The following is a 16,825-nucleotide window of genomic DNA, read 5'->3' on the forward strand; positions in this document are numbered from 1 at the left end:
TATTTATCATCCAAGATCAGCTTATTAGTTAGAATGCCAATTGTTTGACAAAATGTCAATTGGCTGTAGATTCTCTTTTTGGAATAAATAATGTTATGATTTTGCATACGAAGTGTTTGTATTAATGCCACTTGGCTATAAGTACATTAATGCCACTATAGGTTGCATCCAAAGTGTTTTTCATAGTTACTATTTGTTGTAGCAGCATATTGCAAGTAGTCTTAGTTACATATTTGAATTGAATATTGTCAAAATAAGTTGCACATTCATGTTAGTTCATTGTTTAGTCAATTTTGAGTCATCTTCCAAAAAATTCTCATTTAAGAAAGAGTCATTAAAGCAAACTGAAATACTATATCAGTCATATTACCCTTGTATGTGAAGTGTTTGAAAAAAATTTTGAGTTCAGCATTAGAGGTTTTTAGTGGCCTATTGGTAGGGTTCATTACACTTCTCTGCTCATTCAACATGTTTTTCTAATTCAATATGTATATGGGATTAAAATGAAGTGTATTAACAAATTATTCACAATCAAGGGTCCTTTATCTATCATGAAGTTCCAAACTTGAGAGCCTCTAGGGGAGGATTTTGTTCTCAATATACTAAAGGGATCACTTGGCGATGGATATTTGTGGAAACTAAATTTGGCCCACTTCTTATTTTACTCCTTGGGGAGTCTCCATAGTAGTTTGGTTCCAAAGGATTTATGTTTCCATGTGAGCTTTCTAATACCTACACCCCCATTCCAAATAGGTTTGTACATGTTATCCCATTTAATGAGGATGAGATTCTTTTGTTGGGAGTTTCCTTGCTAGATTAAGGATTTGATTTTTTCCTTAAAATTAAATTTAGTTTTGAATGGCAATCAAGGAACAGTATTTTAGACAAGCGTAGTGTAGTAGGAATAGATTTGTTCATTGTCAGCTGACTAGCATTGGAGAGTTGTTGCCAAGTTTTAGTCTTACCCTTAAAAGCTTGAAATTATTGGTATATAATTGAGTTTTTGTTCAAGGTGATGTCTAAGTATCCTTTAGGTTACTTACTTCTCATCTTCCCCATGTCTCTCACTTTTGTTGTCTCTAGATCTCCCTTGCATTACCTATATCTTTTTCTTCTATGCCATGTTTTTGATTTTCTGATGTGCATAGAGTCTAGGTGATCTAGGTATAGTTGGGATGAATTCTTTCATCCTCTCAATGAGAAGTAAGTTATCCACATTCTACCATTTCCTATCTTGCCCCATTATTCATTTTCATATAGATTATGAGCAATCGAGCTAGTCTTCCCTTCAGTGAACAAAATTAAGTGTGTATTGAAACAATGAAGCCATGGAAATGATTAACAAGTTTTTCATACTCATATGTCATGATGGAAAGATCCATGAAAAAGAGAACCAATGCCAAGAAGAATATCATTCATGTTGTAGAGGTAGATTCTACATTCAGAAGGAAAAGACTAGATCTATGAGTTTTCCACTATGCACTAATGGAAGCGAACATGTTTTGTTCAGCATTCGAGGCCACAATGATTTGTGAGATACCCAAGGATTTACATACAAGAAGAAAAGGCACAATGTTGAAATAATTTTTGTGAGCTTTTCATTAGTGAGGCTTGCTGAAGACATAGCTTTAAGGCCATCAGATTGAGGTTAAGGGTAAAGTGTTGTTAGTTGTACTCTAGTCAAGGAAATGTTGCTATGAAAGGGTTTTCTATCCCAAGGTAATGAAAAAGGTTACTTACCTAAAGGCTTTGGGAATAGAAAAAAAAGTGACTCTGAGATAAAGAAAATGAAGTGTTAAATGCTTAAGGAAGAAAGTGAAATAATGAACTGCGGAAGCTAAAAAAGTATTACTCCTCATGCTGAGATTCTGAATAGAAGGAAGGTTGGCTTGTGGAACTGATAAGTTTCTCCTTCACCCCCATAGAAATTAAAGACTTTTTTTTTTAAGTGATATTTGGTAATATGACTTTACTCAAAGTAAAGTAATAGAGCTTCCCAAAATTTAAGTTTTTATGTGCAAGAGAATGGAAAGTTAAAATAGTCATTTATCATGGAATTAAATGTAAATCTTGTCATTATAATTTTTTGCCAGACATAATTTCCTTTTTGTGGTGCCAATGTCAGGCAATTCATATACCTATTTCATCAGAATTTCTTGTAATTCATTTATTCAAGTGTATTAAAATGACTATTTATCAAGAACTATATATTGTGCAATCATAGCGAATTGAAATCAGAGCTATTAGTAATGATAAGTTGATAGGCCCAGAGAATGAATTAAAAGAACTAACAAACACATCTTTCAAATTCTATGATTTGGGTGATCTTCATAGAAGACTCAATTCTAAACCTATTCACCTAATGACTCAAAAGCTTAAAGAGAGAAAACTAGTTGAGACAGCTAGTCTTCCAATGGTAGTACATGTAGTTGATCTTGTAAGGGAATGTATTGAGAGATACAACACAGAAAAAAAAACATATTTTGTTCCCTAAGTAATCTATCCTCATCTTGATCAACAAGGCATAGATGTAGTCTATGTTTGACATTCCCATGAAGGAGTAGTATTGTGATGTTTATTTTAGCTCTTCTATGTCTAATTTCAATGAGAAGAAGATGGGAAGACATGCAAAGCACATGGTTCAAGACTACTCACTCAAAGAAGAGTGAAATGTCGAAGACCTTGTTTGGCATAATTTTAAAAAGAGACATAGTGGATATCCTTGCTCTTCTCCTTAGATTAAAAGGAAAACATGAGATCTTGGAGTTCATCAAGCACCACTTCTTCCTATTTCAAGCTATATGTGCTAAGGATATGCATATTTACTTGGCACAAATTATTTGTGATGACCTCACCTCATGGTAGAATTCAACTAGAGAATTTAAGCAATTTTACATGTCATCCTATCAAATTTATGGCTTGGTTACTCACCACTTGTGGCTCGGGCTACATCCAAAATTATAAAGAGCATACTAAATTATATGATTTCTACCCACACCTATAGTTGCAAAGAATTTTTTAGGAGTATATGGCTATAAATGATGCCTTCACAATGAGGCTATACATCAGGGATTACAAAGATGTCCTGAAAGGAGATTTTCACCAAAGGCAATTTCAACCATCAACCAATTTGGATGCTCATTCATCCAAGTTTTTAGTTTCTCTTATTTGCAAATAGGACCTTACAACAAATTTCCTAAGAGGCTTCCAAGGTATTCATAAGACAAGGTGGTTCTAGTGAAGCTATGTCAATAGATCCTTGAAGTGAACACCTTGCGTTCTAATCTAAAGAAGATAGATGAGATTCCTTTCCCTATAGTGGTTGGACCATATTCATGTGCTTCCAAATCTAATGCTCAAAATTTGGTGAACATCTTAGATAGAAAAATTAAATTGGTAGAGTATGAGATACTCATGCCTCAATATGATCCAATCAACTTTCTAAGGGATCACTTCAAGTTGGGATATGCATAAAAGTATGTTTTGAATATAGAAGACTACTAGGATGGGTGTCTAAACTGATATCAAACCTAAGAGAAATTTTGGTCATCGCTAGAAATTAATGAGATTAAATTGTATAATGATTCTGTCAATGTTTGTGACCTTGCAGATGATGGAGCCTACATGCATCCCACATCCTACATGAAGATCAAAGGCACCCCAATTTTGTCTAACTCATCTAGAGGTCCTATCATAGATACTAGTTCTATGGGTGGAGTATCTTCTGGAGCCACCAAGTCAACTACAGTAGCACGACCAACACAAATACTACTTCAACATATGCATGCTGATTCTTCAAGGTGGAGGCCAACCCCAAGAGAATAATGTTCCAATCACTCCTAGCTATCGAGGTGGCTCTCTTCCAAACACTGGGAAAGTTAGGCAAAAGGAGGGAGACAAGGACAAATGGAAAGAACAAGAAAAATCAATGGCCAAGCCATCTTCCCCTATCTAAGTAATCAATTTGGATGGTGACACCAACCCCATGGATGGCCAAGAAAAAGATGTATCTCAGCAAGGGGATACCTTAGCCCTCTTGGTGACTAACACTAGTAAATTTGAGCTCAATTTTCAACCAATTTTGGTCAAAATTTCCACCCGGATTGGTCAAAATTTTGACCAAGATGTTCATCAAAGTTTTTCTCGTCAAAATTTTGACCAATACATTCGTCAAAATTTTTTAATTTTTGGTGGTCTTGATTTGTCAATGTTGGTCAAAATTTTGACCAATCCATTCATCGAATTTTTTTTTATTGGTGGAAATTTTGACCAATGCATGGTAGAAAACTAATAGGCATCGGTCAAAAATTCCACCAATGTTTGGTCAAAATATTTTTGCATTGGTGAAAATCCACCGATGGTTGGTCAAAAAAAATTTTAGTTGGTGGAAATTTTGACCTATGCTTGGTAGAAAACTAAGAAGCATTGGTTGAAATTTCAAACAAGGTTTGGTCGAATTTGTTTTTTATGCTGTATCAAAAAATTGCTTCTTATCCAAGCCATTTAATTTGCAACCTTCTAAATCTCCGCAAATATAAAGTTGGAGCAGAAACATTTTTCTTTTGAAAGGTGTCCTTTGATTGTAAAGTGTCTATTCTATTATCTGTTCAACAAACAAGACATATATAGTTCAACAGATAATGGAATGGATGCTTTACAATCAGATGACACCTTTGAGAAAAAAAATTCTTCTACTCCAACTTTACCTTTGCAGAGATTTAAAAGGTTACAAATTAAATGGCTTGGATAAGAAACAATTGCTTAATACAACATGGAACAAATGGACATTAATGCATAGTGCACCATCAACTATGTGAGTGATGTAGATGCAACTAAAATTTTTAGGGTCAAAGCCACCAATTAATATAAGGTTTCTACTCTTGATGAAGTTGACGTTGTGGTTGTAAGGTTTGTGGAGAGGGCACTTCTTCATTGTCCACTTCATCACTGATTAACTTGTGCCACAAACTAATAGTCTTCATCTTTGTTGTGGGCTCCTATCAACTATGGGAGTGTTGATGTAGAAGCTGAAGCAGAAAAAATAAGTGAAAGCGTGTTGAATAAGGTTTCTAATCTCAACTTGGTCAACATTGATTATTTAAGGGCTATGTACTGGGAAATTCTTCAATGTCCAATTAGGGGTAGCATTGCATCCTCTTTAACTATTACATGTACAACCCTAGGAGGAAATAGGTTGTCGACTGCTTCTTCTGGCCTTGCACTTTCTTCTTTGTGGGTTTTTCTTAAACACAGCTCTACATCCATCCCTAGTTTTTCGTCATGGCAGCAACACATAAAACATCTCAAGGAAAAACTAAAGATGAAAATGAATACAAGCATACGGTTGACGTACCTAAGACAAGCTTCACCCTTAGAGGCAATTCAATAGCACATGAACTAGAAATTTAGAAGCTATGGGATGAGAAATAGATATTAAATAGGGTCAATGTTTTCATTTCTTAGGCTATGTATCTTTCCATAGTCTTTTCAAATGCTGTCGTCAAAGGTTTAGAGCTATTGTCTTGTCACTAAGTCATTAGCTGATAGAGATGAGCTCTTTGGATAATTTGATTAACTCTTTGTAAATATGAGGTATTGGTATCACTAACCAAAAATATTGATGAGACCATTCTCATATTGGGAATAGACTTGGATCATTATTTCTTACAATTATTTTAACTGACTTTTCAAGTGCAATATCATATTTGCACCATGATTCCCAAACTTATGGTCCTAGTACCCCCCATCCTTGAAACCCTGTCCCTCATTCAAAAACTTTGTTGAACAATGAAAAATGTTCCTCATAAAGTAAAATATTAAGAGATCAAGCAAGTTGTGTTATATTTGAAATAAAAAAACAAAGCTAAGAGAATTATACCTCAATTAAAAGCATAGAATAAGGTTATCCCTAGCCAAAGATATTTTGCTGATTTTGAAAAAGAAAGACTGGTGTGTATATTGAACAAAGGAAAGGATGGATCTTGGTGCATCTTTATTTGTAATGTACAAAAAATAATGTATCTATATTTTCTTGGGGTTGCATCCATTGTGAATTTCCTAGACTAGATTCTTAGCTTGCACTTCAAAGTTTCCAAACATGCAAAGAAGTTTGCTAGACAATATCTTATGCACCACATATAGAAAATTAAGCATATACTTCAATAGTGTTTTGCATTAGCAGCATATATTTCTTAACATATCATAAATAGATAGAATGTCAATCCTGAGATCAGATTGAGTTTACCAACTATTTTTCAAGTTTAATATGGTTGTGGCTTTAAGAAGGAAGCACATATCCACTATATCTTTACACAAAAGTTATGGTAGGCCAAACACCCAAGGTGGAGGTCTACTCTACGAAAAGTAAACAAGTAGATGATTAAGCTGAAGAAATAAGTAAACAAAAAATTTGGAAAATATTTCAAATTGTGAATTAAGAACAAATCAAAAGTTTACTTCAATAATAAAAAAACTTATATACTAAGATCACATACCTCCTTTGAGAAACGAGGCTTTGAAATAGCATAATAATAATAATAAATAGCTGCAGAGTTGACGAGTCCTCCAAAATTGGCCTCAAAGAGGAAGGAATCTGGTTCAATACAAGCAAAACAATTTACTAATTTAGAGCAACCATTTACTAGAGATTCCAACTCACAAACAATTTGCCTAAAATTAATATCAAATTCTATAGAAAAGAGTTTCCCAAACACAATAGTATTTCTTTTGTGAATTCAGAATTGGTACCTGTACAATGCCAAGATCTTCAGAACTTTCATCCAAAGATGTTCCAACAAAATCAAATGATAAGCATTTCAATGCAAGAGAAAGTGCTTGTTCCTTAAGCTTCTTATCAAATATAAAACAAGTAAAGTGTTGATTACAAAAGAGAATTTTCAATGGAGCAAAAGACAAATAGTATCTTTATCACTATACAATGTTTGCTTTACAAAATTAATGTAAGACATGTAGGCTAACATATTAAGGTTCTAAAAATGACAATATAAGGAAGGAACATACTATTATTTTTTAATTGTTGTAATGAAGTTATGGAGATTTGAAAAAATTGGAAAAGGGCCAAGTTCCTAAAGGAGCAAGCAATTTTTGATGATTTGTCAAGGGAAATCTTGGATTTGGCTGACATAACAAACATAAACAACCATAGTTAGATAAAAATGGGAAGATATAAGAACTCGAGCATAAAATTATTATGGAATGAAACAAACATAATGAGAAAGAAACAAGCCCAGATTTTTTATATCTAAATCAAAGTAAATTACACAATAATACTTAACAAACTCCCTTGTTAAGAAGGATGATTTAACAACATAATAGTTAAATTATAATACATGAAAATACAAAATAATGTAAATATATATACTATACACAAATAATTTTAAAAAGTCATGACTTGCACCCCTTAAACCAACTAATCAATCATAATATTTAACTGTTCACTAACATGGTTAACTCGTCAATCAAAGTAATTAAATATGTAGTAATCTCTGACACAAAGGAAGAACAATATAACAACAAACTGATGGAATGTCGTCAAACACTTGTAACGTGACTAGAAGTGCTTGGAACTGAAACAAGATATTCTCACTCTTTCATATATTAATACCAAAATGTTAGGATCTATTGTGACCAATAGTCACATCATCGCCCAAGCCTGGGGCCCCCCTTTGTCTCTTGGTCTTGTCCTTTTGGCTTTAGTTCTTGGTAGTATTGGGCTAGCTCTTTCAAATGAGAATTGGTAAAATTGGCCAGATGTGAAAAGTGTTGTCCATGTGGCTCTGAGAATGGAAATTATTTTCTTGTTTGAGAATTGAATGTCTTGACTTACTATTTTTAGAAATTCTATTATTAGTAAGTCTATTTTTTATTAAATTTCATTGCCTCTCAGATTGGCCTTATTTAGACTTTGGGACAACTTACTATTTTTAGAAAGCCTATTTTTATTAAATTTCATTACCTCTCAGATTGGCCTTATTTTGACTTTGGGACAACTTACTATTTTTAGAAAGTCTACTTTTAGTAAGTCTATTTTTAGTAAATTTCATTGCCTCTCAGATTGGCCTTATTTTGACTTTGGGACAACTTACTATTTTTAGAAAGTCTATTTTTAGTGAGTCTATTTTTAGTAAATTTCACTACCTCTCAAATTGGCCTTATTTTGACTTTGGGACAACTTACTATTTTTTAGAATGTCTATTTATGGCAGGTCTATTTCTGCAACAAGTGAGCTATGGTTGATAAAGAGCCAAAAGGGTACATGTGTCTATATCCAAAAGAATGAGCAAGCATGACAGTCAATCAAGAAAAAAAATGCTCAAGTCTAGAATCACCCATGAAATATCCAAAAGTAGAAAGGCATGAAGACAATAGAAAAAATGGTTGTCGTGGAATTCTTCCATCATGGATAAAATCCACGATCTCTCAAAAAATCCAGCCTTGGAGAAAAATGGTGGTTACGAAATTCTTCCATCATGGACAAAATCCATGATCACTCAAAAAGTCTCACCTTGGAGAAAAATGGTTGTTGCAGAATGCTTCCATCATGGACAAAATCCATGATCTCTCAAAAAACCCATCTTGGAGAAAAATGGTTGTTGTGGAATTCTTCCATCATGGACAAAATCCCCGATCACTCAAAATTTCCAGCCTTGGAGAAAAATGGTTGTTGCGGAATTCTTCCACCATGGACAAAATCCATGACCACTCAAAATTTCCACAAGAAAGAGAATTAGAAATCATGGAAGCAAATATGGCTAAGAGTTGGATATTTGTCCTACATAGAAGCAAAAATAGCGAAGTGCTAGAAATTCCTCCTTGATGGAAGAAAAAATGCTAGTGTTGGAAGTTTCTCCTTCATGGAAGAAAAATTGGCTAAGTGTTGGAAACTTTCTCCTTCATGGAAGAAAAAATGGCTAAGTGTTGGAAACTTTCTCCTTCATGGAAGAAAAACTTGCTAAGTGTTGGCAATTCCTCCTTGATGGAAGAAAAAATGCTAGTGTTGGAAGTTTCTCCTTCATGGAAGAAAAATTGGCTAAGTGTTGGAAATTTTCTCCTTCATGGAAGAAAAAATGGCTAAGTGTTGGAAACTTTCTCCTTCATGGAAGAAAAAATGGCTAAGTGTTGGAAACTTTCTCCTTCATGGAAGGAAAACTGGCTAAGTGTTGAAGATTTCTCCTTCATGGAAGAATAAATGACTAAGTGTTGGAAACTTTCTCCTTCGTGGAAAAATGAAAAAGGATTAAGTGCTAGAAATTTCTCCTCCAGATCTTGAATTTCACCCTCTTCAAGTGTGTACCCAAGACTGGAAAAATGATTGACGATGATTAAAAAAAAGGGGGGGGGAATTCTTCAAAATGTAAGAAAAGGCATAATAGTGAATTGAAAGCATTTGAAGAAAAAGGAGGAGAAAGCTCTAGTTCTAGAAATTCAAGAAAGATGCTCAAATCCAAAATTCTTGTACCAAGATCAAAGTACTAAGTGATTCGGTCCCAGACATTCAAGGTTCAAAGATCAAAGTTCAAATCCAAAAATCCAAGAACATGGCTAAGGAAATGTTTGAGAGCTTTACCAGGGAATCCAGTCGATGGAAAAAGATTGTTGATAACATCAAGCAAGGAATATCAAATGCAGTTGCATCCTTGTTATCACAAAGATTAAGGGAAGAGGAAATGACAACTGATAATTTGAAAGTCAAGTTAGAGGAATTCTTTCAGCTAAACGCATATGGAAGAGATGATTTTGAGAACTTCTCCATCTTCTCAAATACAATGCACACTACTAAGGACTTACTACCAGATTGGGATGAAAGCTTGAGAAAAGCAGAAAGAGCAATTGCAGTTCTAGAATTCAAGCAAGAATCTACACCAAGCATCAATATAGAGGAGTTGGAAATAGTACTAGATCAATTTCGATCTTTTAGGAAAAGAAATCAAGGATAGATGCATTAAATGCAGAGTGGGTGTGCATAGGGATCATTTATTACACCCCACTCCTTAAATTAGCATGCATGATGGGCATTTATTACCCACTATAGTAGTGGATTCCTTATGGCATTAATGTAGATTCCTTTCCATTGCCCTAACCCTAATTAGGGTTGATGTGGGATGATCTCGGCCATCGGTTATTGTGATCATCCGAGCCACCCGTTGTAATCGAGGACCTATATAAAGGCCTCATTTTCTCATTTGTAAAGGAAAATTTTTATGAGATTGTTGCTATGAGCTACTGAGATAATAAAGTTTTCATTGGAGTTTGGTGAATACTTGACGTGTCTTAGTGCTTGCATGTTCTCCTAAATCTCTTCAAGTAGATTAAGTTTAGCATAGTCAATGTGTGGTGATTACAATGAGGAATATGATGGTGTATTGATGAATTCTTTTGGTTCATACTTTTGACGTTTTAGTGATTCTAATTCATTGTGTAAACTTAGCCTAAACCTCTTTCATGCATATGCTCAACTTCTATCATTTGTATACATTGTTCTTTATGATGGTGTATGCGGTGATATGAAAATCTTTGGCATAACCCTTGAAGATTGCACTGGTTCATGCTTAGTTGTAGTATAACTTGGCAAAGCTGAATTCAGTAAATTGAAGAATTTGTCCACTAGAATACTATTTGTTGTTATCACTACCCTTAGGATTAGAATAGAATTCCTGAACCCCGTCCTATTTAATTTCTGCATATTCTGTGAAAAATCAAAAAGAAAAGAAAAAAGAAGATGCAAAACCTTAAGATAGCTCCCACATCCAGTATGGCTTGAAATGAATATGAATAAACACGTAAGGCCCCTTGTGATCATTAGCAAATCACATCAACCACCGATCTTATCCACAGTCAAGACCTGGCATTAAAAAAACCTTGAAGTCATTGTATGATCTTCTAGCAATCTTAGCATACACAAGACTTTATTCAAGAGAGGATAAGATATTTCAGTATTTTGTTCTACTGTTTGGTGAGTCATAAAACACACATCAACAGAATCTTCAATCAATATCAGTCAGTGACACTGTTAGTGACACAACTCGGAACTAGGGAAATTTAATTCATTACTCAATATTAATGCTTCACAATAGCCCAGAATTTATAACAGTTTGATTTCAGTCTGTTAGCATAGTATGATTTTCAATATTACATATACGCAAATACATGGAGGAATGGAGTGTTTACAATAGACCTGGTTGATTACAACACTTCCAGTGACCCGACTTGCGGCAGAGCCACATTTTCCACTCTTCCTAATGACGGTACAGACTGCCGACTCACCTCCCAATCTGTTCTTCCTCAACGTGATACCAAAATGAAAATCTGAATGATACCACATGTTTTCTCTTGTCTTATCTATCCATTTTGAGTTTCCTTATTGGGGATGTGCACCATATGGCAACTAGGTAGATATATTTAGAATATTTTTATGGGCTGACACAAAGTAATAAGATGTCGCCAACTAAAGTTGCGAAAGCTAAAATGCTTATATAAATCTTCATCTCGAGGAATAATCATATGCGTAGTATAGATAAGGGATATTTAGAAGTGAAGAAAAAAAATCATATAAAACGCCTAGTGAAAGCAATAGATATTTCTCACATTTCACTTCCACAAGCATGCCATATTTTCCTGGTGGATAAGATACAACAGTCCATTGAAATCTTCAATGATAATACTCTCTAAGAAAAGCAACACACAAAATATTGCACAATCATTTTAGCGAACATCACATACGTGATTCATCTCTGCAACAATTTGATTCAGAATTTTCAGCCCAATGAAATAGTGACCTGTCATTGATTGTAAAGAAATAAAATTGTAATCTTTCCATTAGAAACATGTCCAACAAGCTTACAGCTGACAACAATAATTCAGTAGCCACCAAAATTAACCATGATTCCAAGTAAGAAAAGCCACTAACAAGTTTCATTAACCAGGACAGTAGGCTTTTAGGCATTTTTCACATCCTGTACAGAGTCAATTCTCATAACTATTCAGGGAGAAAAATAGTCATGCACAAACTATTACTCATCAGTAGAGAAAATTTTTTTTATCAACTAAACTCACGACAGACATGTGCACCTATGGTAAACTAAAATGTATAAAGTTCCAATTGTATAAAATCTCCATTAATTGATACAGCCCAGTCACGCAACGAAACCCTTGTCTGAAATTATCTCTTGCAGCAATACAAATATTGTTTGATACACAGAGCTAACTTAAACAGATATTTCAATTGTAAATTGAGAGGAAGAGAGGTAGGCCTCCCAATAGTCTTGTAGACTCTGTTATTTATTCTACACATGAAATATCTATCCAATTTCCTTACAGTTCAACCAAATGTCATGTCCAATATTTATTTGATACGCATGTTAGTACATAGAATTACCATACAATTGCTTAGGAGTGCATCTAAAGGATTGGGAATGGTGTTTTTAAAATGCATTGGGGAAGAGTTAAACCCAATTAAAATTCTTGGCAATTAAAGACACTTGGAATACTTTATCAATTACAAAACAAGGAGATAAGAGTATATTCTCGAGATGCTAGCGTTTTTCCATGTTCTTAAATGTAAGGATTGGGGGTGAATAAGATGAATTCGCGCTAAAATTAGTTATAGAAAAAAATAATTACACCAACTCTGAATAATGTGAAACTAAGGAACGAGTTTGCTTAATGTTGACAAATGTGACTTTGGTTGATGCATTATACCTATCTCAAGAATCTTGCTGATTAACCCTGCACGGGCTCTCTTTTAGTTCCCTACTTCCATATAAATGATTTTAAGTAAATGTAAGGATTGGGGGTGAATAAGATGAATTCGCGCTAAAATTAGTTATAGAAAAAAATAATTACACCAACTCTGAATAATGTGAAACTAAGGAACGAGTTTGCTTAATGTTGACAAATGTGACTTTGGTTGATGCATTATACCTATCTCAAGAATCTTGCTGATTAACCCTGCACGGGCTCTCTTTTAGTTCCCTACTTCCATATAAATGATTTTAAGTTGATAAGTTTCAAGTTGTATTTATTTAACTATTTGAGTTAGTTTTGCTTCTTAGAAAGCTGATTCTCCTGGATAAATTAAAACTCTCAATGACTACATTTCAATATCTTTTTAGCAGAAAAGGGCAGTTTGGGTTTTGACTTGCATAGGACCGACTAGGTCAGTATGCACTTAACTCTAGAGGATATCTAGCCCTCGTAGAATTTCCAAAATTAAAGGGAAGCCTATGTTGCTTACCCAAAATACAAGCCTGACACTTGTCACATGAATTTCCTATACGTGGCAAACCTTCTACCATTATTTTATTTGACAACAAATTTAAACTAGCGTAGCCTAGATGACCATACCTGAGGTGCCATAGCCCTGAGGGGTCTTCAATCACACTTCTTAGAGCTGATTGTGTGCGAGGTGCAACACCAACTTGAGATGAGAAACATTTCTCTATCTTCAAGGGAAACATTCTGTTGTTTGTCATTTGAACTGCTGTAAGTAAGTTCTTGCTCCCATCCTTTTCATGAATGACACATGTGTCATTTTCCATCATCACTTTGTATCCATTTTGAAGGAGCTGACCAATGCTCATCAAATTGTGCTTCATACCAAAGGCAAAATACACATTTTGTATTTCATTCTTCTCACCTTTCTTTGTGTGAACCATAATAGATCCTTTGCCCACAACTGGTAGGGTTCCATTATTACCCATCTTAATCTCATATTTGAAACTCTTGTCAATGAACGAAAACAAGTTTTCATTACCACTCATGTGGTTGCTACATCCACTATCGAGGTACCAAATCTCAGGGCATCCTTCTTCACCAACATTACACATGATGAAAGTAGTGTCATTGTTTCCACTTTCTATGTTCACATCAGCCACATTTGTTTCTTCTGACTGATCATTTTGCTTCTTCTAGAATTCATTTGCATAATGCCCATATTTATGATAGTAGTAGCATTCTAGACTACTCTTATTTGAGTTGTAGTTTTTCTTATCTCCTCTTAAAGTATTTTGTGAGCTACTTGCTCCATCTACTCTTCTTGAGCTTTCTACTACAACATTTCTTTGTCCTCCATTACCTCGGCCTCTGCCTCTAGAGTTTCTACCTCAGCCATTTCTTCCTCCCCCCCTTCCTCTTCGATTTGACTGAGCCTTGAATGCTTTCTCTTGGAAAGAAGAAAATGTAGATCTATTGATCCTATGCTCATGGGTTTGAAGAATAACCATCAACTCATCCATTGTCAAAATAGTTGCTTTAATCAAACTTAATGCCTTAGCATCTTTTATTGTTTATTCCTTCAACTGAGTCTTTTGATTATTGGTGAGAGTTGCATACTGAGTTGGGTCTATCACATCATTGAACCCATTAATCACAAACTCTCATAAATCATTCGCAACCATTATGGTTTTCATTTTCTTTGCCCATGTATCATAATTTTGTCCATTGAAGGGTGGTGGCTACTACCATATTTTTCCTGTATTTACTACCATGTCAAATATCCCAAGAAAAAAAATGCCCTAACTCACTATGGATGTGGGGCCTCAAAGCTCTGATACCATGTTAGAAAATATAAATCAACTTCAATACTCACAACCCTAAACCTCAAATTTTTCTCGGCATAAACTATTGTCGAGTGCCAGTATTTCTTGATACTTGAAGGTGCCGAGTCACAGATTGCTCAGCACTTGAAGGTGCTGAGTGATAGGCAATAGGTGTTAAGTGAGCTCGGCACACAAAAGAAAAATGTAGTAGGTTTCGAGTTAGCTCAACACACAAAGAAAATGCTCAACAACAATGGAGATGCTTGGCACCAATAGATGCCGAGTGAGCTCGGCTCCAACTAAAGTTTATAACTTAGAAAATATTAACAATAGAAGAGGATGTCAAGTGTCATGTTCAGATTGGAAATATTATAACTTAGGAAATTTCAACATAATGCTTTCACAATTAAAACCAGAGTGACAAAACTTTAAGCTTCTAAACAAAACTTGTCAAATGCAATGAATAGAAGAGGAAGAACAATAGATTCAAATATGCCTATTTTCTTTACTATTCAACTTGATTAAACTATTACAAAAAACTGGGAGCATTTGGCTTCAACCAAAAAACCCTAAAGTAACCCTTAACTGAGAATACTTCAAACTTCAAAATAATTTAAACTTATAGCTCTAATGGCTGCATACAATGGTGCCTGGAGAAATTGCTGCTTCAACAGGTCGAATCTAGCAATGACAAACTTACATAGTGAATAGGGGAAACACATGCAACTACAAGCACAAACTTCTTTCCTTCTTCCTTCTCTACTCCGCTTTGCTAAAATTGATCTACTGAATATGCTTGGACTCTACTGAATGAATGTCCAACATTCCTTTTTGTCATATCTTTCCCCCTCTTTCCTGATTTCAAAACTCACCTACCAAAAATAAATGCCTGCCATCCATGGAACACACAGATGGGATAGATGGGCGTGGGGCGGGAGGACAACCTGCGGGCATTTAACGTTCAAATTTCGAACACTATTTGTATAAATTGTTCAGGTGCACTTATGCATTGTCCTTGTTTGAGAGGCTCATCATAGAATTCTCATAACTGTTCATGAGAGTCCAAGCATCCAGGAGTATTCCAATCAAAAACATTGAATAAGTCCATAATCTAGTTTTTCATAATTGTCCCCATAAGCCCATAGCATTTCTTAGTTTGTAGTCTTTTACAGGCCTTGTAGAGCTGGGATTTTTCATTCTTCAAACGATGAGCCTCATCAACAATTACAACTTCTGACTGCACTTCACATAGGCTGTCACGATGAATAAAAAATGTATCAAAACTTGTTAGGACTATCTCAGTGCTAGTGATTTCTAACTTTTCTAGAACAAGGTCTCTATTTGGACCATGATATATAGAAATATTGAATGTTCCCCATTAATAAAACTCATTTTCCCAATTACAAATGGAAAATGTGGGACAAATAATCAATACTAATTTTTTATTTTCAATAAGCTTCTAGTTCTTCTTCCCATCAGAGCCACCACCAATAAAATCATCAGATTTTGGTTCCCTCCATAACACAGTAGTGAGTTATGCAATTATTTTTATAGACTTCCCAAGTCCCCTATCAAATATACACAAAGATATCATAAGATTGTCATATGCCATAATATTTTGTGGAAGAAGAAAATAATAATCCAATATTAATACCCTGGGCACAAGACAATGCAAACTGTATGCAATGCTCTTCTCTCTAGGTTTGGTAAATTGACATGGACATGAATAGTTGCTATAAAAAGTAGAGCTTTGACAAGCTGAGACTACAATAGAGGATATTATAGAAAATAAATGCACATAAATAATTCTCTATAGTATTAAATAATCAAACATCAAGCAAAATAAAAATGAAATGTGACTATTTCATGGTCAATAGATTGATATCTTCCAAATACATCAATGGTCTAACTCCATCGAGTCTTTGTGATAGATGTAGTCATAAAAAGTAAAATATATCAACAATAGCAAACATGAGTTTATCTAAAACTAAAATTGAACCAACAGAGGAGTTGGAAATTCTAACATGGGCTTAGTTTGCTTTAAAAAAATGTCTCACATCTTGGCAACAGGCATCTTACTAGTAGTTTGACACTCTTTTAATACTATTATTTGCTTTCTTTTCATCGACTTCAACTAACTACAACAAGGCTTTACAACTTTACTGCAGTGGTCCAAAGGGTTGCAATGCTACTATCGAAGGACACATATAGGAATGTAACCCAGGATAATATCCTACTACTACAATAAGCCAGCCCATAACTCCAGCAGT

Source organism: Cupressus sempervirens, chromosome 9 (assembly GCF_028749045.1).
Source record: "Cupressus sempervirens isolate cs-2001-9-10 chromosome 9, ASM2874904v1, whole genome shotgun sequence".
NCBI lineage: Eukaryota > Viridiplantae > Streptophyta > Pinopsida > Cupressales > Cupressaceae > Cupressus > Cupressus sempervirens.